The sequence below is a fragment of the Leptodactylus fuscus genome, chromosome 9 (assembly GCF_031893055.1).
Source record: "Leptodactylus fuscus isolate aLepFus1 chromosome 9, aLepFus1.hap2, whole genome shotgun sequence".
Lineage (NCBI taxonomy): Eukaryota > Metazoa > Chordata > Amphibia > Anura > Leptodactylidae > Leptodactylus > Leptodactylus fuscus.
Genome location: NC_134273.1, coordinates 82,871,836 through 82,896,179, shown reverse-complemented (window position 1 = coordinate 82,896,179; position 24,344 = coordinate 82,871,836). Strand labels below are relative to the sequence as shown.

The following is a 24,344-nucleotide window of genomic DNA, read 5'->3' as shown; positions in this document are numbered from 1 at the left end:
CACATAGCATAGGTAATGAGATGGAGGGAGGGGGAGCTGAACGGTGATCACATGACTTGGGGGTCGTGAGGTCGCCAGATCCCTCGGGTCCATCTTCAGCATCCCCAGACCAGGTAAGTAAATTAATACTCCCAGGACTGTCTGACTAAGGATGATGATGAGGTTAATAATAACAAAGAGTTGGAGCACCCCTTTAATAAATTAATTTACTCAGGATGTTTGACCTAAAGACGGCAAAGAAACAGTGTAATATATCATATTAAAGTAGAACGCCTCCCTCTCCACTTACATGGCCGTATTGTAAGTCCGCAATTTAGGGTTTTCAACTGCGGCACTGCACGGACTCTCCATAGAACTCTATGGGCGAGTTCGGCAGGACACGGGCGTCTGCGGAGTCTATGTTGCCGAACAGCAACTAGGGTTGCTCATCGGCAACTTGCGGACTGTACATTCAATACGGTCGTGTAAGACCAGCCTTAGACTGCTTTCCTCCTCTTTATCTCCAAGAGAGTTTATTGTCCATCCTTAGCCTTATACAGAAGTCTATGGAGAGGGGAAGAGGAGGAGACTGTTATTTGTTTTGTTGCCTCTTTATATGCAGTGGTAGAGTCTTATCCTGAAGATACAGCAGTGTTAGCAGGGTTCTCTCACTCTTGTGGCTTTTCCAGCAGGGCCCCCTCCATAGACTTCTATGTAAAAGTAACTGAGCCTTATAAGTGGAGAAGAAAACCGATTTCTTTAATAAGATCTATTACAAAGTTTCTTATATTCACCTGCACTATTCATTTATGAAAGGTGATGTTATACTTGGAGGTCACTTTAAGGACTGTACAGAGTCAGAGATATAAGGGCCTCCGTTTGTGCAATTTATGTCTATTTGCCAATAAAGATTCATAAGATTTGCTGCTTATTCTTTGGTATCTGCCCATTACCTTCCTGCAGTGCATTGTGGGAGCTCAGATAATATATCTATGCTGTCTGTCCATTCCCTTCAGCAGATTAAGACACAAGCCGGGCGGTCAGGGAATAGCGGATGGAGGTTTGTATCCCTCAGTGGTGTGGAAGAGAGTGACAGGGTGCCCCTCGGTGCCCATAGCCTTTGCATTGCAGCTGCAGCCAGCAGGGTGGCCCTTGGCATTGCCCTGTAATGAAGCTGCTGCCTGCACGTATCTGATATAACCTATAGATAGATGTAGCAGAGCTCACTGGGTATCACAGTATGTATTTGCAGTCATGTCTCTGACACATCAGGGCGTCTGTTGCAGGTCGTTCATTTGGTTTGGATTTCTTGCGACTATCCGGATGCGGTGACTTTTGGCTGCAGTCACGATGTAAAGGACGCATCCTCATGCAGCAGCCATGGCCGTGTCTCCCTAAGGCTGCATGTACATGACCGCGTGCATGTGCTGCGTCCGTGGACGAACAGTACAGACGGCTCATGGCTATCTGTGTGCGCCCGTACCTGCATGGACCCATTAATATCCTTCAGTCCTGCCCTGAGATTTACCCCAATAATACACAGTTGTGTATATGGGGCCATAGGATATAATGGGGCATATCCCAGCCATGAAGGGCATTTCGCCCTGTTCCCTATTCACCACCTTGCTCCCTACTATCACTTTTAGGGAACCTCTCCTACATTTGTCTCTGCCGTCTGTAGATCTCCGCTGTCAGACCGAGCAGGAAATCTCAATCCTTTAGTTATTGCGCCCCCGATGACTCTGTCATTCTGCTTTATGGACGTGGCGCGGAGCAGATGGCTTACAGGCGGAGACGCCGCGCTTAGAAAAACTATTTTGACAGAAAGGTCAGAAAAATCAATAAAACGTGAAATAAACAGAAGGTTCCAGAGAGCGGAGAACAAGGATCTTCATGTACCGCGGCCGCCGCGATGATATTAATACACTTGACTCCTGTTGGTCCTTCAGTGCTGCAGAGCGAGGGCGAGAGGAGAGGGAAGAGGCAGCGCGAGGACAGATCGGCCCCGGGGTTCTGCTATATATAAACTACATGTTATATCCGAGGGTCTCCTATACAGCTTTCCCAGACCCCTGAACGGCACATTGGAATAGCTATGCAATTATTCATCACCCTTCCATATAGTACACTGGAGGGGTCTGCAGCATGGTTTCTATAGCCCGCTATGGGCCGGTACTGAACCTTCTTGTAGACTTTAAGGAAGGGGTCACCTAAAATCATCTTTTTACATTTAATTTTTACATTAAAATTAATTTTTTAAAGATTTTTTATTTTTTCCATTTAAAAAAACAAAACAAACAACTAATATATACTTCAATTTTCACCCTGGCAACTAAGCCTAATAATAGACAGACACTTGCCCCATTTACATCACAGACAGGATTACAATAGAAATAACACCAATATAGATAACACCACTGAGCTATCATGACATCATTACTGACATTAGATGATGTCACAGCTTATCTCCTCCCCCTCCCTGCACTGAGCATGTGTAGAAAACTCTCCATGAGTTGGCTGTGGAGTATTACTGGCTATGACCATGACAGTGCTGTAAAGCAGATCACTAAATGTTGTTATTAGAGCAAAGGAGAAGCAGACAAGATGGCGGCACACAGTATGGTCTCCATGTGCCCCTATACCGCCTCCTACATAGCCATGCAGGGATCGCCTTCACCATAGTGTAACATAACAATGATATAATACACCTGTAATAGAGAGAAGATATAACACCGCTATATAATATACTGACATACAGTGCACCTATAATAAACCGCCCTCTCGAGTCTTTAGAATTGGCCTCAATGAAAATAAAATACAGGAAAAAGAATGAGAAGCCGCTAACCCTGCACCAATCTGCACCGTGTGAACAGGTCTCCCTGCGCCATATAAAGGTCACATGATCAGTCCGAGCGGCTCGTACCTTCTGGCACTATAGATTATTCCTTCTGCCGCTCTAAGATTTCTCTTTTTCCAATTACGGCTCAGGAGACAGGTCCGGCCATGACAGAAGCTATGTATCTGCCTGTGTCAGGGAAGCAATGAGAGGATATGGCCGCCCGACCCTCCGTTACTCCACCTGGAAGCCGCCATTCACATGTGGTGCATTTCCCGCACGCCTGTATTTTTTCAGTGTTGTAAAGCCGCCAATACTAAAGACAATTTGCCCCTGATATTTTATTCTACTGCACTGTTATCTCCTTGTGTGAACAATCCCTTAAAGGGGTTGTCCAGGAGTAGAAAAACACGACTTTTTTTTTTCTCCAAAAACATCACACACTTGTAAACTCACAGAGCGCCACCCAGTTGGGATTCATTCTTTTCGGGTGAAAAAGTATGGCACAGACGAATACAGTTGGTCCTTAAAGGGAATGTGTCACCAGAATGCAACATATCACTCCAGCCCCGCAGATAGATAGGTTAGGGTCTCCTGAACCATGCAGTGTTTACCCCGTGTGAATCGCTGCCTCGGTTCCCGAGATATTGTTGTTTTTGCCAATATGCCAATGATATCTTTGGAACAATGGCGGCGTCCATGTTACTCCAAAAGCTCATTTGCATATTGGTAAATCAGCCATATCTCAGCAATGGAGGCTCCGATTCACACGGGGAAAACACCATATGATTCAGGAGACTCTAACCTATCTATCTGTGGACTGGGTTGATATGCTGGGTGCTGGTGATACATTCCCTTTAAGACATGTTGCTGTATCATTCCTGTTAACTGCTCAGGCTGCAAGGCGGTATTATATCTTCTGTGAGAGATGTCATTGAAGAGTCTCCGCTCCATCATGTCTCGTTCCTCACGGACCCCAGTCATGGCAGGATCAATAGTCCCTGAGTCTGTAAGCGGCGAGCCGTATCAGTGATGCCTTTAATGACTTCTCACCAGCCTGAATGTAATATACTAATGGCCGCAGTAGTGTAATCCTCCAAGGTCCCTCCCGCCACCCCCCCTCTCTCCAGCTGTGTTTGCACTACATATCCCAGCATGCACTGCTCATAACCTTCAATCAGGTCAATAAACATTACACATGTTCCAATGATGAATGTGACTTATAAAGGTCCCCGGGGCTTTTCCATTAGAAAACCGGAGTGATGAATGGCGAGATATCGACTGAATGTCACCCGTAGGATTTGCGAGCGCGGCGTGGATCAGTGTAATATAACAGCGTAATAAAATACAATATATTCTGATATATTTTATCCCCATTCGGGATTGTCATCCATCAGCCAGATACGAAAAGACTACAGAGTGTCTCTTGTGCTGGAGGACCCGACATGTCCATACATTACATGGGCAGCCCAGGGATTTCAAGAAGAATTGTGCAATACGTAATTTCTCCTGTGGTGGCGCTGCAGGGTTGTATCCTATCACTGAAGGTTCCAGCACCAGAACACCCTGTGATCAGCTTATCGGGACCCTTCTAACAAAAATAGCTAACCTCCTTTTACTTGTTACATCAGAAGTTCTTTATTGCACTCTCTATACACATCCTCACTGTGATCTTCCTCAGGCCTCCGATGGTTAAGTGTAAACAATTCAGTTTCCCTGCAGCGCCCCCACAGGGGAAATAAAGTATTACACAGTACTCATTAAAATCAGTGGACAGCCTGTGTGATTCATGGACATGCTGAGTCCTCCAAAGCAATAGAAGCTCTTTGTAGTGGCTTTCTAATAGATGGCGGAGGACCGCCATTAAAGGGGTGACCTCGCCTTAGGATAGGCAGTTGCGATCCCTTGTGTTAACCAGACCATATAACATCATGTTCATCAGTCATGTGGCCCGATAGCAGCTCAGTTCCATTCAAGTGAATTGGCTGAGCTGCAATACCGAGCATGACCACTATACAAGGTATGGCGCTGTGCTTGGTAGAGAGTGAAGAGGCTGCTGCACTCACCCAAATGCTGCAACCTCTTCAAAAGCTGATTGGCCGGTGCTTGGGTGTCGGACCCCTGCCAATCTTCAGTTGATGACCTATCCAGCGTTGTCGATTATTAACCCTTTAACTCTCAGTTCTGGTTTTCTAAACTAGACATCCGCTAAGGTGAAGATAAAGTGTAGGGCTGGATCTTAAGGAATAAAATGGGACAGATATCCCAGGGGCTCTATCACCTCCTTCAGGGGACATATTTTATACTACTAATTTATAGGAGCAAATTTTGCTGCAAATCTGCAATGATTCTGAGCCAAAATCCATAGGGGGGTTATCTTGCATTGTATTTCATCGTGCCATGAATCGACTTGCTTTGCTGGTATAATATTCTGCATATTTTGTGCCTTCAAATCCAGGTGTAAAATCCTTGCAGTGTGGACATATCCCCAGGATGAAGGGGCAGCAAACTGCAAATCCCTGGCGACAGTCCTGAGCCGCCCACGCCATAGTTGGGTAACGTATGACTATATCGCCTATAAAAGACTTTATAACTGAGTCGTTCATGATGTTAAGGATGCCGCCCTCTATAGGGTGGTGTACAGAGTGCACTCTGTTCTCCTAATTCCATCCAGGAGATTAGATTTGCATATTCTTTACCCATAATCCCTAGCGGAGCAGGAATGACTTGTAAGTCTCCGTACTGCCTATGTAGGCGAACACTCTCCCTAATGTGGACGAGTGCCCCCATAGCCTATATCGCCTACCGTGACTCTGTGATGTTTGGGCTTCTCTAGAAGTATACAGCGATTCATCTACTATATCTGTACAATACGTGACCCCGCCATACAGCTCCTCATAGCTCAGCTTCCTCGAGCCTGACATAGATTGACCACAATACTGCAGTTAAACCCGATAATTGACACTTGACTTCTAGATACAGTAGTCGACCACTAGAGGGAGCCACAGGGCTAAATGTACTATGAGGGATAATTTATGTAGCAGGCAGTGGCGGGTTTATTGCTGGTCTGGGATCTGATTGACATTGTGTACTAATATATATGGGATCTATATGTGTCCATCTATGTATACCTCCTCTCCCCAGTGATCTCTGCCGTTGTCAGACATATTGTGCACATGAGATATCGATGTACGGTATAGTATCATCTGTACATGGCCATATGGCTTATTTATGGTACCTGTATGATCTGTGCAACCTGATGGGATCCAGAAAATACCTGCAACGTATGCAAATAGAGGACCAAGTGTCGGCTGGGACTATATAGACCATCTAATGTGTCCAGGGCAATCTTCTAAGGCTGCCCCCGATTTGTTGATTGATGTAGATGACGCCTAGAACATCACCCACAGGCTGTATAACATTGTAGGGTGAGAACTGTGGCTAGACGAAGCAACATATGATGGCGGCAGAATGGTAAAAGTAGGTTTCTCTGGCCTAGTACAAATGCCAGAGCGCAGGGTGTGTTAGGCCGCACAGCTAGTATGCCGAGACTTCACCACGTCTTGGATCCACTCCATTCCAGGGAGCACCTACTCTCTAGACTGGCGAATGCGCAGGGCAACAATTGATCACTCTCCCAAGGGCAAACACTCTGCACATGCACTAGTTCTTTGGCGGTCAGTGGACCAGGGGTGTGTTTAGTCCAGGACACAGATGGCCCAGTCCTGCCCAGTGGACACTCGAGCCTTTATTTGCACAGGAGAGTCTCACAATACTTTATATAAGATATACAGCGCAATTGATTCAACTTTAGAAAGATCTTTTTTGCACACAAAGGGAGCGCTATAGGGATAACCCTGCTGACTGATTCCCTTCACAATTCTGATGGTCTGCTGCAACCACTAGGGGGAGCTCACTGTATACCGATTAATACAGCTCAGTGTGAACTGTACAAGGCTACACAGTGTCATAGATTGCAATGTGTTGCTGCTGCATTGCACCAAAGGATAGTAGATACCTAATCATTTTGGCTGCTGTCGTGTGACCAAAGATCGCTGTGTCGCCCTTCAATTCCTTCACTGATGTAAGTGAATGCAGTCACATGGTGACTCCGCGGCTTCTGCAACCGTATACGCAAAGGATCGAGCACTGCTGGAATATTTTGCTGCTAGACGTTGCAGTTGCAGCACATTGGCGGTTGCACTTACATTAGCGGACATGGTGCTCTTTGGTTGCATGACGAGAATTGGTGCCAAAGTTGCAGAGTAGCCTTAGCCTAACATCGGGTGCAACCAGCTGTGCAACATTTGCAAACGTAATGAGACCAAAAGTCGCCATGTAGCGCTAATATTACTGCAGCATAGCTGTCACCCTGGAGCACACACACACAAGGTAACCTGCGGTGAGCTGATTTGGGGAGGGGGGTGTTACGTCCTTGTTGAAATCACTTCATCACTAGGTTAATACGTCTTTTCCTGCAGAGTCTCGGAGATGTAAGGAGCCGGCGCTGCAGACATCTCTATAAATTTTGGATACACTGGCACCTTCATAACTGGGCTGCATTGCAGAGAGCGGGCGCTGATCCTACTGTAATCAGGTGATCTCTCCAGATGAAGCGGGGGCAGGGAGCCATCAGGCATCCGCTCCTGAGGTCTGCATTTTGCACTCTCTATTGTTTTCTGTTATCAGCTCATTTGCAGAAGGTTCATGAACCTTTGAGCTGTAAAATGTGCAATACACAAGACAATGAAGACCCTGGGTCAACCCTATGTAAAAGTGTCAGAATGGTCCTGACATGGTAACGGGCCCCATCTACTAGAGGGCCCAACAGAGGTCAAAATGCACTTAAAGGGATTTTGCCTGTATAAGCACTTACCCCCTAGGATAGGGGAATTGTGTCCAAAAGTCCCCCTGCATCCTCCCTGTTAATGAATCACTAGCACCCTGGAGATTGCAGCGGTGGAAGATCCATAGGAGTGAAAGGAACATCGGGCACCCAAGGGAACACAGGGAGGATTTTCGGGCCCCTATTCTCCCAATCATTCTTGGTCCTAGCGGTCGGGCCCCTGCAATCTGACACCCCTGTCCTTTGGATAGTGGATAGTGTCTGTAATGAGGAGCATGCTTCTGTTTAATTTGGATGCAATGATCCCCTCACATGCGCTCTAGATGGCTCAGCCCGACCTGCATCACCCTCTGTTACGTATACCATGAGAACAACTACTGGAGAAAATCCAGAGATCGTATTTGCTCTTACATTCTATTACATTGTCAACTTGTTGTTATGAGAATATTTTCCTGATACAATGCTCCAAACCCCCTGCATAGACATACAATAGAGGATGAAATTATGACTGCCTTAAGCCACCACAAGGGGGAGCCTGTTGCATACACATATACTACTGAATTCGGTGGGAGTCGATATATAGTGAGCTCCCCCTAGTGGTCACAGGCAGCGGCAGAAGTTTATGTTTTAACTCTGTCAGTGCCACAACTGTATCGTAAAATTGTGTATCTTCACCCAGTTTGGTATCCATATTGATTTCTAATCAATGCCAAGTAAGAGAGTAGCTTTGTAAGAGCTAATATGGCCGACAACGGTAACTGCCAGGAAGAACTAAGAGAGGGTTGTGTGAATTTTCTAGAGATAGTAAAATCAGCTGCTTAAGAGCTAACATGGCCGTAGCTACTTCCTGTCTGAAATACTGACGGCCGCGGAGTCAGCTGAGCACACAAGGAGACTGTATACAGTGACTAGATGTATATACCAGGGGAAAGCTGGGTGACCATTCTGGCTATATGATGGCTCATGTTATGTAGTATTACAGAGAGCAGTGAGGCTCTTTTCTCTAGGGGGCGCTGTTTAGGACATGCATTGTTAATGAGGACATTCCGGCGTTCCTTGGGGACGTCTTAAGTTTAGCATCGCTCCTTGGAAACATTTCTCCTTGCAACGCCCTTGTCTTTTTTTAGAGCATCCAAATGCAGCGAAGGCTCCAGATCGCTATAAATACGCCGTAAGTAAACTTGTAGCGAGCGTCACAGACCGTGTCATGTCCCTGCAGCATCTTAATCATATCTGCTCCTAGGAAAGCTGGGTGACAACCGATATCACAAGCAGTTCAGCCCTCGCAGGGATCACGCCCAGTATTACTGTAAGCGAGATATGACACTGGATCACTAGGCCGGATTGCCATTCAGGAGTTTGGTAAAGCTGCGTGACAGCACTTGATGATTGATATTAGTTATATTAGTTGTCACCCAGCTTTCCTAGACACCTGACTATCATATACGGCCATGGGGATCGGTTACTGAATCATTATGTTAGTTGTAACTCAGCTTTCCTAGATACCTGAATGTCATATGTAGCAATGGGGTTATGTTATTGGATCACTAGGCAGGACTGCGATTCAGAAGCCAGGGAAAGCTGAGTGAACATCTCATAATAAAAGTCAATCTAGTTGTTATCCAGCTTTCCTAGACACCTGAATGTTACATCTGTTTAGTTATAGAGCAACATGGCAAAGGGGATACATTACGTGATTTATAGAAAGGTTGGTTTTCAGAAGTCTGGGAAAGCTGAGTGCCTATTACTTCCTTATTAGTTGTTACCCAGCTTTTCTAAACACCTAAAAGTCAAACCCATCTGGTTATGTAGCAGTATTGCAGTAGGGAAAGTCACTTGATCAGTAGGCAAGTTTGCCATTCAGGAGTCTAGAAAAGCCGTGTGGCAACTGTCTGGCAGCCATTTTGCTTGGCACCCAGCTTTCTTACACCCCCGAGTGTTCAACCTACCTGGATAAATACAAGTGAACAGATCTCAGTGAGTGTCTATCACTGGGTTTACCATTCAGGAGCCTAGGAAAGCTAAATGATATCCCTGTAATGATGACCATGTGGGTGTTTAGTGTGGAGTCTATCCGTTTCTCAGCCTTAAGTGACTGGAGATATCTCACCCGTTCATTAAACAGAATCGCCATTCAGGTGTCTAGAAAAGCTGAGTGACAACTCCCTAATGACAGCCATATGGGTTGCCACCCAGCTTTCCCAGAAACAGGAATTCCCAAGAGCTGACTATCTAGGATTTAGAACCAAAGACTCAGATTTATTGGGATTATTTTTAGTATTTTAGGGGTAAATTCCCTTTAAATATCCAAATGGGTCCAAACCCCCCAAAACGGAGTAAATGTGGGGGGAGGTCGGGTGTCATTTTTTTTTTTTTCTGTCTTTCTTGTTCGGCTGGCAGGGACGAGAGAGACGGAGAGAGAGAGGAAGAGGAGGGGGAGGAGGAGGAACAGAGCGAGTCAGATAAAACGTGAAAAGCAGCCGAGGCACAACATGCTGGATGGGCTCTCATCTCTGGCACCACTGGACCAGCACCACAGCCATAGCAGCGCCCCCTCTGGACAGCCCCTAGGACACCGCCACCCCCACATCAGGAGGAAGAAGTTCCTTATATCCAAGTGAGCTCTGAAGTGCTGGCAGAGCGGGCACGCCAATCACTGGAGGTAAGAGCTGCTGGCTTATTCTATAGGGCAGAGGGGGGAGAGGTTGGCAATGCCAAGGTCCACACCTGACCGGTCCTGGGGCGCGGAGAGGCTGGCGGCACAAGAAGACGCTTCTATCATTCCTAGGATCCAAGCTGAGGTGTATTGGCAGGACTCCGGCATGCGGGGAGCCCACCTGTAGGCACAACGGGCGTCTGTATCAAAAAAGTGACGATTTTTATAGAATTTTCTTTTTTTTAAAAAAAGCATTGAATGTCTGTGGCTAAATTGTTTGCGCTGATTCCGCCATCTTATGTGTAATGCATAGTGCGCCAGATTTGGCACAGATTTGGCGCATGTCCAGATTGGCAGGGAGCCCTGCTGTATATGACCGGTAGGTAACCGGTGACCATGGCATGCTGGTGGTTGTAGTACCGCAGTCAGCAAGTCACATGATTGATAGGCTTCTGACTAAGCATGCTGATACTTGTGGTCCTTTCATCTCTGCGGGTCCCTGCATGCCTCTCACCTACAGACATAGCTGTGCATGCTGATACTTATAGTTCCTCCATCTCTGCGAGTCCCCGCACGCCTCTCACCTACAGACATAGCTGTGCATGCTGATACTTGTAGTTCCTCCATCTCTGCGAGTCCCCGCACGCCTCTCGCCTACAGACATAGCTGTGCATGCTGATACTTGTAGTTCTTCAGTCTCTGCGAGTCCCTGCACCCCTCTCACCTACAGACATAGCTGTGCATGCTGATACTTGTGGTCCTTTCATCTCTGTGGGTCCCTGCACGCCTCTCACCTACAGACATAGCTGTGCATGCTGATACTTGTAGTTCCTCAATCTCTGCGGGTCCCTGCACGCCTCTCACCTACAGACATCTGACTAGCCACACATGCTGATACCTGTAGTTCCACAACCTCTCAGGGAGTCCCAGTAAGAGAGATTGCTGGTACTTGTAGTGCTACAACCTTCACACAGCCTGCTGCTGATCTATAGAACCACGAGTGCTGCTGATACTTGTAGTTCTTCAGTCTGTGATCTCTGGACCTCAGATAACATGCAGTATATACTGACACTTGCAGTTCTGCAGCCTCTAAATCAGCTGCAGAAAGGTAAGCATGCTGATACTTGTAGTGCGGAGAGTCCAGAATGCCTAATTATAGTCTATAGAACTGACCCGGGGGCATATGGGACTTGTAGTGCTCCACAGCTCAGATACAACCTATTGGACTGGTGTGGTCCGTCCCTCCAGGCTATGTGCTGCCAGGCGTACTAGTAGGAGGGTCATACCCACATATCAGCTGGCAGTATATTGGGGCATTGTGAATGGCACAGCTATAGAAAATGCTGATTGTGGGACTGTACGTGGCATTGTGACGGTCACTGTTTGGAGGCCAATGAGACAGCCATTGTGCGGTGCATTGTAACGGGCCAGTACTTCTGTACATTGGGATTGGCACTTTTTTGGACATTGTGGCTGGGACTGGGCATTGAGGCTGAGCTTTGTTACTGGCACTGTACAGGACATTGTGGTTGGCACCATTTGGAGTCCATTGAGTTATAGGGCACCGTGAGTGAGATTATTACATTATTATTATTATGGCATTGTGGCCAGCGCTGTGAGTGACTCTGTTACTGGGCATCGTGGCTAGCACTGTACAAGGCATTATGCCTGGCACCGTCTTGAGGCCAATGACACAGGCACTGTATAGGGCACTGCCACTGGACTACATATGTGTACATTGAGGCTGGCATTACTTGGGCATTGTGGCTGACACTTTACAGATCTCTCTAATGGACATTGGACTATTGTGAGAACCTGCTGCTACTGCTATGGGGGCATGTGGCGGGCACACAGTCAAGCATTGTATGGGGCATTGTAACTGGGCACATGTGTTGGTGTACATTGAGGCTGGCATGATTTGGCATTGTGGCTAGGACTAGGGCACTTATACTGTATATAATACAGACTATTACAGGTCACCCTGGGTCATATCTTCGGCCTGGAGCTTCTATAGTGTAATATCCCATATATTACGGCCGCTCCTGGTTTATGCCCGGCTTAGGGCTGGCACAGTCCGTTCACCAGGAGGATTACTGTAGGCATTATTATAATGAAAAACAATAGTAACATTGAGCTGTCAATAATCCCGACGCCCCAGGACACAGCTCTCCCAGAGGTGCCAAAGAGCCCGGGGGCAGACGTGGCAGGTACGGGCCTACAGCCGTGACCCCATATGACAGGACAATGTAATTACTGCTAATATACCATGCAGATGGACGCTGTGGGGGATGGGAGGGCGGTGGCATTATAGGGAAGAGCAGAGCGCAGCAGAGTGATCTTTAGTGTAGTCCGGAACGGGACATGGGAAATTCTGGATCTTTGTACTGCTTTAAAGCAAACCTGTCAGCATGTTATAGAGCAGGAGGAGCCTTTATTTTGCCCTTCTCTGTCTAACACATTGCTCTGCGTAAGAGCTGCATACACACAACGGCAGGACATTTTAATGAAGAATACATAAAAAGTTCTCTTGACCAGAAATACTCTTGACCATAGCTGATCAGAATCATATTTCCATTATTTTTCGGACATACCTGGCACAGTTTATCCTCCTATATCTATAGGATTGGATGGATTGAGATAGAATATATCCTAACCCAGATTCCGGAGTTGGCAGATATTCCGGAACAGTTGGCAGTCCACATAGACATAGCATGGGGAAGCTTCTGGGCACCTCACAAGCGAGAAGAAAAGAGGACCTGGGACTAGGTGAGTGGCAGTGTCTACTGACACCTATACAAACAGATGGTGTATCGGCAGCTTTAGCCAATTGCCAGGGTCTCCCGACGAATCCATAGGCCGCAATGTCACGAATAGTTCAGCTGTGTGAAGGAGATCTTAATGATTTGGTTCCTGGAAGACGCGGAACATCACAGAAAGTTACAGATCGGAGGAGTCTCTGTTGTCGGAGGAGCGGGGACGCTTTCTGGTGCCGCAAATTAAAAAACACAACCAGGCTTTTATCTTCATATGAAAGAGACAAAAATAACATCAGTGAAGATCCTGCTGCGAAGTAAAGCGGGAGACGGTCGGACTTTGTGGTTTGAGAAATGACTCAATTAGTCTTAAAGGGATATTATGTCTCCTCCAATTAAAGGTTAATAGAATCTTAGAAGTTCTTTAATCTTCTTACATACTTATGGTATCGATTCCTCGCAGAGTTTAAGATCTCCCAGGTGGACGATCCCCTACTGTAACGTGCCCTGCACCTGAGCTTTGCAGAGTGATGGAGTTGGAGTTACACTTTACTACCCTAGACCACCAGGGATGTGCCTATTAAAGGGGTTGTCCGAAGGGGTAACATTTTTTCAAAATGGGAAGTTGGAGTTACTGTGTCCAGGGGCCACTATATGACATTATACTGTGTGCAGGGGCCACTATGGGACATTATACTGTGTGCAGGGGCCACTATGGGACATTATACTGTGTGCAGGGGACACTATGGGACATAATACTGTGTGCAGGGGACACTATGGGACATAATACTGTGTGCAGGGGCCACTATGGGACATTATACTGTGTGCAGGGGACACTATGGGGCATAATACTGTGTGCAGGGGCCACTATGGGACATAATACTGTGTGCAGGGGCCACTATGGGGCATAATACTGTGTGCAGGGGCCACTATGGGACATAATACTGTGTGCAGGGGCCACTATGGGGCATAATACTGTGTGCAGGGGACACTATGGGACATAATACTGTGGGATTCAAAGTCAAAAAGTCAAAAGTTTACTATGTCAAAGTCAAAAGTTTACTATGAGGCCCAGTCTTTGGTAGTTACACCGCTGGAGGCATTATAATTTAGTACAGTATAGCAGTGTTATTTATCTGTATTATATGGAGACATCACATTTAGTACAGTATAGCAGTGTTATTTATGTTTATTATGTGACGGCATTATCATTTAGTACAGTATAGCAGTGTTATTTATCTGTATTATATGGAGACATTACATTTTGTACAGTATAAAAGTGTTATTTAAGTGTACTATTTAGTGGCAGTGTTATATGTATTATATGGTGGAATTATCTTTTTCTACAGTACCGCAGTGTTATTTATCTGTATCATCTGATGGCATTACCAGCAGTGTTATGTATGTGTACAGTATGGTGTAATGAGTTATGTGTACCATATGGCAATACCATCTGTGCTAATCCCAACCCTTTAAGACCCTGCGATCACTCTAATTAACAAATCATTAACTTATCAGCTCCATTCACCGGGGAGTGAGGCGGAACGTAGTCAGCCCCATCAGATGCCTGGCTGTCGTAGTCCCGCATCTCAGTAAGGGTCAGAGTTACATCTGCTGCCAATTTGCAGATCACCTATGGAATATTTTTGCCTTATGATATTTGGCACAAGCTTGTCTTTTTATGTTTTCGTGCATATGTTATAGCGGAAAATATTTGGAGCATAAATTCTTAAAATCCTGAATGTGTATCGCTCTGTGATGTCGTAATGTTTGTTCCTTCACTGGTGGGTACATGTGAGGTGATGGGGCAGGGGAGCACCCGTGTCTGCCCTATTTACTTTAGTACTGGTCACTGGTCACAGTCAGTTAGGGGCCTTATTACCTTATGTCTCTGTTACCGGTGATATCCACATAAACTACACAGTGGAGAGCAAGATGGAGGACGGGAATACAGAACGGTCATACTTCTGGCACCTGGTTTGGCCCAAGTGCCCATAGCCGGTTGTCAAGGACCCATAGTAATCTGAGTTTATGTGCTCTATAGTTGTCAGAGGGTAAATAGAGGGCCCGCTGTGGTTGGGCTGCCATATACCTGGGGCTGGCCCTGAGCGTGGAGGGGACACATGCCGTCTGCTCCCAGGGGCCCTTAGTGTGCAGATAAGCAGGCTGTCAGGCTGATACAGCTGTTGCTTCATACTCTCCTTGCTTGAAGTGATTTTGCAAGTCCTGGCCGTCGTTCTGACAGTTCTTCCTGTCGCGTTCCAGCTGGCTGAACATTTTATTAAGTGGATTTTCTGTTCCTTTATATTACCATAATACCTCACCAGAGATTCCACACTCAGATGTAGGTAAAGAGAATATCTCAGCAGCACAAATCTATTGTATTCTGCTATATACCGGGTGATTGCAGAAGATCCGAGGCTCATGACCAACCATTACAGCTATATCTTCTGTGTGGGGCACAAAACTTCTCAAATAGGTAGATAGATAGATAGTAGATAGATTAGATAGATAGATAGATAGATAGATAGATAGATAGTAGATAGATAGATAGATAAATAGATAGTAGATAGATTAGATAGATAGATAGATAGATAGTAGATAGATAGATAGATAGATAGATAGGAGATAGATAGATAGTAGATAGATTAGATAGATAGATAGGATATAGATAAATAGTAGATAGATAGATGATAGATAGATAGGAGATAGATAGATAGATAGATAGATAGATAGATAGATAGATAGATACTAGAAAACATTCTTCAGCCATGATCTGTAGTCTTGGGGTCAGATACTGATATTACTTTGCAAATTCTTGCAACCAAAGATAGTACAAACAGTTATTACATTAAGTCTTCAGTTTTTCACATGAGTAATGGAAATGTTCCAGAAATAAATGTATTAATGTCGGGTGTAACAAATAGCTATAGAGCCGCTAATCTCCAGGGCCAACTTTAGCAGGAATTTGGATATTCTTTCATATCTATCTTGTTATTTAAAACACATCGCAGTAAAAAGGCCGCACTTACCCAATACCAGATAATACAGGGCTGTGCAGGGTGCAAGGAGGAGCCATCGCAGTATATGATAGAAAAAGCAGGTGCAAAATGCTAAAGAAACATCTATATCTATCTATCTATCTATCTATCTATCTATCTATCTATCTCCCATCTATCTATCTATCTATCTATCTATCTATCTATCTATCATCTATCTATCTATCTATCTATCTATCTATCTATCTATCTATCTCCTATCTATCTATCATCTATCTATCTATCTATCTATCTATCTATCTATCTCCTATCTATCTATCATCTATCTATCTATCTATCTATCTATCTATCTATCATCTATCTATCTATCTATCTATCTATCTATCTATCTATCTATATGAAATGTAAAAAAATATTTTATGTTCAGGAAACCATGAACATAATTCTAGTCATCCATGTAGACATGACAGTGTTGAGTGATGTGGTTTTATAAAGCCACCAATCATTGCTTGAGATGTTTCTGGTCTTATGTGCTCCATTGTGTCCTCAGAGATCTATCTATCCTGCAGATCACATCTGGCTATGTCATGTCTGTACTCTATTAGGGTGCATGCACACTACGTAACGCCGGGCGTGTATGAGAGCCGTACACGCCGGCATTACAGCAGACTGCCGAACACTTCCCATTCACTTCAATGGGAGCGCTCGTAACAGCGGCGTTTACGAGCGCTCCCATTGAAGTGAATGGGAAGTGCTCGGCAGCCCTGCTGTAACGCCGGCGTGTACGGCTCTCATACACGCCCGGCGTTACTCAGTGTGCATGCACCCTTACTATGCAAATAAGAGGGAGCGAATAAATAATAGAGGAAAGTGGCTCTATCTATCTATCTATCTATCTATCTATCTATCTATCTCCTATCTATCTATCTATCTATCTATCTATCGCCTATCTATCTATCTATCTATCTATCTCCTATCTATCTATCTATCTATCTATCTATCTCCTATCTATCTATCTATCTATCTATCTATCTCCTATCTATCTATCTATCTATCTATCTATCTATCTATCTCCTATCTATCTATCATCTATCTATCTCCTATCTATCTATCTATCTATCTATCTATCTATCTATCTATCTCCTATCTATCTATCTATCTATCTATCTATCTCCTATCTATCTATCTATCTATCTATCTATCTATCTCCTATCTATCTATCTCCTATCTATCTATCTATCTATCTATCTATCTATCTATCTATCTATCTCCTATCTATCTATCATCTATCTATCTCCTATCTATCTATCTATCTATCTATCTATCTATCTCCTATCTATCTATCTATCTATCTATCTATCTATCTATCTCCTATCTATCTATCTATCTATCTATCTATCTATCTATCTATCTATCTCCTATCTATCTATCTATCTATCTATCTATCTATCTATCTATCTATCATCTATCTATCTCCTATCTATCTATCTATCTATCTATCTATCTATCTCCTATCTATCTATCTATCTATCTATCTATCTATCTATCTATCATCTATCTATCTCCTATCTATCTATCTATCTATCTATCTATCTATCTATCTATCTATCTCCTATCTATCTATCTATCTATCTATCTATCTATCTCCTATCTATCTATCTATCTATCTATCTATCTATCTATCTATCTCCTATCTATCTATCTATCTCCTATCTATCTATCTATCTATCTATCTATCTATCTATCTATCTATCCATATGATACTCAGGATCACCTTTGCTGGGGCCAAAGGACACATATCTGTTTAATCAAAACCAGGGCAAACTTCAGCAGATAAGTGTAGGCTAACACTGGATCAGGTTTTATTGATAGGGTTGCCAATGTACAGAAAGTAAAACAAAATAGCAACAAATTACAACCATGGCCTGCCTGGCACATAGTAAGCATTAAACAATACTAGCTATCAGCTGTAGAGCTTCTCTCTTCCAGCAAGCAAAACAAAAAACAACGTTACTGACATTTCTCTCACATAGTCTCCTTTCTGTGTCCCCGGGCAGAGAGCTGACCTCTTAGCCTCCCTGAATTACAGATGAGGGCCTGTGCCTGCTACTTCACATAGGAGAGGAATCTGGGAGAAATAGACCTCCTCTCCGCAGCCAGTCCTGCACATGTGTCTCACTACCTATCTATTTCCTATCTTCCTCTTTATCACAATGACTGGTCAGAAGAAACCTTGGATTTGGACTATTCTGTGGCCTTTATTTAGCCTTGATATGTCTTTATCTTTCTCTCCTATGCTCTTCCCTCTTTCTTCTCTCTCTCCCCTTTCTTTTTTCTTTCTTCCCTCTCCCTTATACAGCTCTGATTACTGTCTTCTTCTTGCCTTCTCTCCCTCCCTTTTCTCTGCCTCTTTGCATTCTGTTCTGATTTCTTTCACCTTACTTCTCCGCCTATTTCTGTTTCTTCTCTCTCCCCTTCTGACCTTTCTCTTTCTTTCTTTTTCCACTCTTCTTTTCTTTTTCCCCTTTTTATTCCTTTTTTCTCCTCTTCTCCCCCTCTCCCTTCCTTCCTTCCTTCCTTCCTTCCTATGTTTCTTCCGTCCCTCTCGTCTTCCTATTTGTTTTCTTGGTTTCTTCCCTCTCTTCCTTTCTTTCTCTTCTGTTGCACCATTTTTCTTTCATTATATCTTCTCTCTCTCTGCCACTTTTCTCTTGCTCTTCTTTCTTTCTTCCTCTTTCTTTCTTCTCTCTCATCCTTTGTTCTCTTCTTTCCTATCTCTCTTTTCTTCCTCTCTTTATTCTGTCTTCCCCCTCTCTTCTTCTGTTCTTCCTTTCTTTCTCCTCTCCCACCTTTATCTCTCTGTTTCTTCCCCCTCTCTTCTTCTGTTCTTCCTCTTTCTTTCTCCTCTCCCACCTTTTATCTTTGTTTCTTCCCTCTCTCTCGTCTTCATTTCTTCCTCTTTCTTTCTCCTCTCCCACCTTCTATCTCTCTGTTTCTTCCCTCTCTCTCTTCCGATCTTCCTCCCTTTCTTTCCTCTCACCCCTCTTTACCTCTCTATCTCCCCTCTCATATTTCTGTATATTCCTATAGCGAGGCTATAAGGACACTCAGAGGTTCCAGATGACCAGGTTTTAAGTACTTAATGGAACCAAATAAGGAACTCGTCAAAAAAACAGATTCTCCTCTGTAATCTGGTCTCTACTTGAGAAGGACAGAGTCCGGCGCTCGGGTTACCTCCTGGCTCCCAGCAGCTTCATGACACTTTAATGTGTGTCTGAGAACATCCAGCGTCTGCCAGTCTCCTCCACTTGTGTCCTGAAGACAAAGCCACAGACAGTGCCAACCCCAAGTATGAGCGCGCCAGTGATTCCCGGACAGTAGGAGACAATATTGTCTCAAGGAATGACATACTGCTTATATGACATTGTAAATGGGGCTGGACTGCAATACCAGACACAGCCAGTGGATAGGAGTGGTGCTGTTTACGGTATTCGTGCTCACTTGCACGATATTGAGAAATAACTAGACACTTGATCCAGGCGCCTAGGACAATCAGGGGTGAACCTACCCCTTTCGCCGCCCGAGGCGAACTACAGAAAGCCGCCCCCCCCGGAGGGGGCGGGGCAAAGGGGGCGTGTCTGAGCGAATGGGGAGGGGCTTAGTGCCGTTCGCAGGCAGAGAGCAGGCACGGAGAAGACCTGCTCTCTGCCTGAGCGTGAGCGCTTGCTTCAGGTCGCCTCATGGGAGGTGCGGTGCTGAGGACAATGTCCTGACATCTTCTTATTATCACAGGGCCCTGATAACAATGGAGGTCACCTAGGGCAGCTTTCCCATAACTATGGGCATGTCTACAGCATTGTTCATCCTGCGTCTCCTGGTTCATATCAACTCTGCTGTTTTGGATAACAAATAGTAGCGTCTATTCTGCACCAATCTTCAGCCTTCAGTATAAAGAATGGAGGTTCTTATTCTGACCATGGCTACATCATAGCTTTCCTATTACTAGGGAGCCATGTATTAGGCTACTTATGGACAGATGACACTAACCTGCCTACTTAAAGGGGTTTTCTGGGTTAAAGATACGGTAGGTCACTCATATCAATGGGGGTCTGACACCCAGCACCCCCAATGATTAGCTGTTCTTAGAGAATAGGGCAGGAAGCAGACAGCGCTGTTCTCTGTGTAGTGGCCAGACCAGGTACTGCACATCAGCTCCCAGTCATTTGAATGGGACCTAAGCTGCAGTACCTCATTTCTACCACTACATGTAGAACAGAGCTGTCTGCTCCCTGCTCCATTCTCTGTGGTGGTGGGTGTCAGACCCCTACCGATCTGATAGGAGTGACCTATTACATCTTCAGCCTAGGTCATTAATATTTTTAGCCTGGAAAAGCCCTTTAAATCAAGCGACATTGTTACTTTTGCTTTGGGTGTGACTAGAGAAGAACAAGGAGTGTTCCTTTAAAGACTCATTATCTCAGCTCCGACCCTTCCTTGGAGGCAGAAGCACTGAAATCTCGGAGCTGGCGGACTCCACTGACAGCAGACACATCAGAAGCATCAAACCTTAAATCCTCCGAGGCTCCCGCTAATCCTCTTTCCAACTAAAAGCATCATGTACGTTTTACTCTGCTTTAATTGATTATCTCGTCCCCGGCTCCTCTGATACACTGCCAGGAAGTGCGCGCCGAGAGTCGCAGCCCCATTACAATATTGATAGAAATGTAACAGCTCTGTTCTTACAGATAGAGATTTTTTAGAAAAAAAAAAAAAAAAAAAATTGAATTTTTTTTTCCCGTTTCAGTCAATTTTTTTTTTAAATTATCAGGAACAAAGATCCAATGATTTGTGGCGCCGCGCTATTACAGTCTTCGGTGTAGGACATGATAGCGCAGGAAGCGGCGCACACGCTCGGGCCCGCTGAGATAATTGTAGCAATTTTCTTCCCCGAGAGACGTCATTGTTCTTTCTCGTCTTTAAACGACGTCAGTGGGCGATGAACTTTGCTGCCGCCGTGCTGGTAGCCCCTGTAGGGTCTCTGAGAGGCAGGCGGCGCTGTTGTGTACCTCGCGCATATGTCGCCTCGGGGTCACCGCTTCCATCAGGCTGCAATACAAACCCTGTGATTAAGTCGTGGAGCGGAATTAAAGCGAGGACGGGCGGCGCGGGCTGTTCGTATCTCCCCGAGTCTCTGTAGATACGCTGCAGGCAACAGATTGCCGTAAGGAGATCGCTCCGAGCTACGCATTGATCTCGGCCAACGTTTCATGCTGGGGCCGTATAATACACTTTAGATTAAAAAAAAGGTTTTGTGTTTTTGTTATGCTTCCTACCTGTTGCGGTAGATTGGGCCCAGTAGACCACAGTGCGGCATAGTCCAGCTGGTGAGGATACAGCGGAACCGCCACCCATCCCATGTCATAATTAGACCCCTTCAACTGCGCACCCCCATCTCAGTAGTCAGATACAGATGTGTGCAGGTTATATAGGAGCAAATAATACCGCCACACAGTGTCCACACTCTACTGCCATTCAGTCACCAAAGAATGCAGCCATACAATATTTGCAGAATTCTTCCATTCAGTAGCCAAAGAATACCGCCACATAATGCCCACATAAGGCTGCCATTATGTCGCCAAAAAAGTACTGTCATATAATGCCCACTAAATACTGCCATACATTGCCCACAAAATACTGCCATTCAGTGACCAAAAAATACCACCGTAAATGCCCACTACTATTCATTGCTGAAATAATACCACAATTCAGTATCTGCAATATATTGCCATTCAGTGCCCAAACAATAACACCATGTAGTGCGTACTGTGGTAAAATGTATGGTAACGTTGTGGACGGGATGTATCTCTCACCTGGTTTCCTCAGCCAGGCAGGGTAGCGGGAATCTAGAAGGAACACAGTCTACCAGGGCTCTTTATTTATGTGACATGGGCTGGATTTCCTGCACTGGAGGACAGGTTGGCAGTGCCAGTCTACCAGTGCACACCCCTAATCCACTGCGGGTTTTTCCCTAGTTCCAGGTGTTCTCATGGGAGGTTTCCTGATAGTCATTACTGAGGTAGGCCTGAAAAGGGTTGACAGGTTTGGAGAGAGACAGAATGTGTATACAAAACTCATACTGCTAGTCATTGCTCCAATAATACAGTACAGCTCCTGGTGGCCCAATATAGAGAAGGTTTCAGGGTCCTTGAGGTCCTGGCCTTCAAAGCAGTCGCACAGATTTGGCACCTTCTAAAGCTGGCCCTGCCCACGACCTATTATATAACTACTTTATACGAAACCTCCAGCAGTATTATGAAATATCTGCACCAGCAGAATAGTGAGCGCAGCTCTGGAGTATAATACAGGATAAGTAATATAATGTATGTACACAGTGACTGTACCAGCAGAATAGTGAGCGCAGCTCAGGAGTATAATACAGGATAAGTAATGTAATGTATGTACACAGTGACTGTACCAGAAGAATAGTGAGTGCAGCTCTGGAGTATAATACAGGGTAAGTAATGTAATGTATGTACACAGTGACTGTACCAGCAGAATAGTGAGCGCAGCTCTGGAGTATAATACAGGATAAGTAATGTAATGTATGTACACAGTGACTGTACCAGCAGAATAGTGAGCGCAGCTCTGGAGTATAATACAGGATAAGTAATGTAATGTATGTACACAGTGACTGTACCAGCAGAATAGTGAGCGCAGCTCTGGAGTATAATACAGGATAAGTAATGTAATGTATGTACACAGTGACTGCACCAGCAGAATAGTGAGTGCAGCTCTGGAGTATAATACAGGATAAGTAATGTAATGTATGTACACAGTGACTGTACCAGCAGAATAGTGAGCGCAGCTCTGGAGTATAATACAGGATAAGTAATGTAATGTATGTACACAGTGACTGTACCAGAAGAATAGTGAGTGCAGCTCTGGAGTATAATACAGGATAAGTAATGTAATGTATGTACACAGTGACTGTACCAGCAGAATAGTGAGTGCAGCTCTGGAGTATAATACAGGATAAGTAATGTAATGTATGTACACAGTGACTGCACCAGCAGAATAGTGAGCGCAGCTCTGGAGTATAATACAGGATAAGTAATGTAATGTATGTACACAGTGACTGTACCAGCAGAATAGTGAGCGCAGCTCTGGAGTATAATACAGGATAAGTAATGTAATGTATGTACACAGTGACTGTACCAGCAGAATAGTGAGCGCAGCTCTGGCGTATAATACAGGATAAGTAATGTAATGTATGTACACAGTGACTGCACCAGCAGAATAGTGAGCGCAGCTCTGCAGTATAATACAGGATAAGTAATGTAATGTATGTACACAGTGACTGTACCAGCAGAATAGTGAGCGCAGCTCTGGAGTATAATACAGGATAAGTAATGTAATGTATGTACACAGTGACTGCACCAGCAGAATAGTGAGCGCAGCTCTGGAGTATAATACAGGATAAGTAATGTAATGTATGTACACAGTGACTGTACCAGCAGAATAGTGAGCGCAGCTCTGGAGTATAATACAGGATAAGTAATGTAATGTATGTACACAGTGATTGTACCAGCAGAATAGTGAGCGCAGCTCTGGAGTATAATACAGGATAAGTAATGTAATGTATGTACACAGTGACTGTACCAGCAGAATAGTGAGCGCAGCTCTGGAGTATAATACAGGATAAGTAATGTAATGTATGTACACAGTGACTGCACCAGCAGAATAGTGAGCGCAGCTCTGGAGTATAATACAGGATAAGTAATGTAATGTATGTACACAGTGACTGTACCAGCAGAATAGTGAGCGCAGCTCTGGAGTATAATACAGGATAAGTAATGTAATGTATGTACACAGTGACTGTACCAGCAGAATAGTGAGCGCAGCTCTGGAGTATAATACAGGATAAGTAATGTAATGTATGTACACAGTGACTGCACCAGCAGAATAGTGAGCGCAGCTCTGGAGTATAATACCGGAATTGTTTCATGCGTCTGGGTGATCTTTGGCGCCCCCTCAGGCCGGGCCCTGGTACAGCTGCTTCCTCCACACACCTTATAGCCTTGTTCTTGCCTTCGATCATTTCCTTACTGTACTGAAGGTAACACTATTAGTACAGCCCTCTAATCGTTCTGCTAAAGTGTCCGTCGGGGACTGGAATCTATCAATATTGCTCCTAGTTAATGTAGACAATCTATGTATGTAATAGAATAAAGCAGGCAACACATTTATAGTAATAGAACATAAAGCAATGAGATAT

At 44.7% G+C, this 24,344-nt stretch overlaps 1 protein-coding gene across 1 annotated transcript in view; it reads left to right on the top strand.

Annotated features, from left to right (window-relative positions):
- The first annotated feature begins 10,088 nt into the window (after positions 1-10,088).
- The window catches only part of KLHDC8B (kelch domain containing 8B), a 71,234-nt gene continuing 56,978 nt past the window's right edge, over positions 10,089-24,344 (top strand). Inside the window, exon 1 of the mRNA XM_075286780.1 lies at positions 10,089-10,323. The gene's annotated coding sequence lies outside the window, so the exon portion shown is untranslated. The remainder of the gene's footprint in view (positions 10,324-24,344) is intronic.